Source organism: Dioscorea cayenensis, chromosome 1, assembly GCF_009730915.1.
Source record: "Dioscorea cayenensis subsp. rotundata cultivar TDr96_F1 chromosome 1, TDr96_F1_v2_PseudoChromosome.rev07_lg8_w22 25.fasta, whole genome shotgun sequence".
In the NCBI taxonomy this organism is placed as follows: Eukaryota; Viridiplantae; Streptophyta; class Magnoliopsida; order Dioscoreales; family Dioscoreaceae; genus Dioscorea; species Dioscorea cayenensis.
In genome coordinates, this window is record NC_052471.1 from 16,580,572 (window position 1) to 16,581,350 (window position 779).

The window sequence follows — 779 nt, forward strand, 5'->3', positions numbered from 1 at the left end:
TTACAGCAGTCTCCGCAGTTTAATGGTTTGGCGGTTGAGGATCCAAATAACCACATCGAGAATTTTCTAGAAGTGTGCGACATGCTCAAGATCAATGAAGTCACGGATGATGCCATAAAATTGAGGGACTTCCCATTTACCTTGATGTGGAGAGCGAAACAATGGTTACATTCATTGTCTTGAGCATCGATCACTACTTGGGAGGGGATGATAGAAGCTTTCTTAGCTCGATATTTCCCTCCAGGAAAATCTACGAAGCTCAAGATTAAAATATCCTCTTTTGTGCAAGTAGAATTGGAGTCTCTTTCTGAGATATGGGACAGGTTCAAGGATCTCCTATGGAAATGTCCTCAGCATGGGTTCCCCGAGTGGATGATTATCCTTACTTTTTACAAATGTTTGAACCCAAGCACGAAGTAATTACTTGATGCGGCAGCAGGAGGTACCTTAGGCAATAAAACCCCAGAGGAGGCCTGATAGCTCATTGAGGAAATAGCTATGAACAGTTATCAGTGGAATACACGAGACAAGATAAAGGTAGCTATCCTCCATGAGATAGATACACTCACATCATTGGCAGCCTAGGTGGAGTCCCTAAGGAAGAAGTTAGATACTCTAACTTCTCCTAGAGTTCCAGCAGTGATGAGTTGCAACGAGTATGGGTTGGACATTCTTCATCTGATTTCCTGAATTCTATTGCCAGTACAACTTCAGTAGAACAGGTGGATTTTATAGAAAATGTAATGAGAGGTCAAGAAAATCCGTATAGCAATACCTAC

At 42.0% G+C, this 779-nt stretch overlaps 1 non-coding gene across 1 annotated transcript; it reads right to left on the reverse strand.

Moving 5' to 3' along the window:
• Window positions 1-255: 255 nt before the first annotated feature.
• Window positions 256-362, reverse strand: LOC120267238. Its single transcript, XR_005538425.1, has one exon. It is a non-coding gene; the product is annotated as a small nucleolar RNA R71 (small nucleolar RNA).
• Between the last annotated feature and the right edge of the window lie 417 nt (window positions 363-779).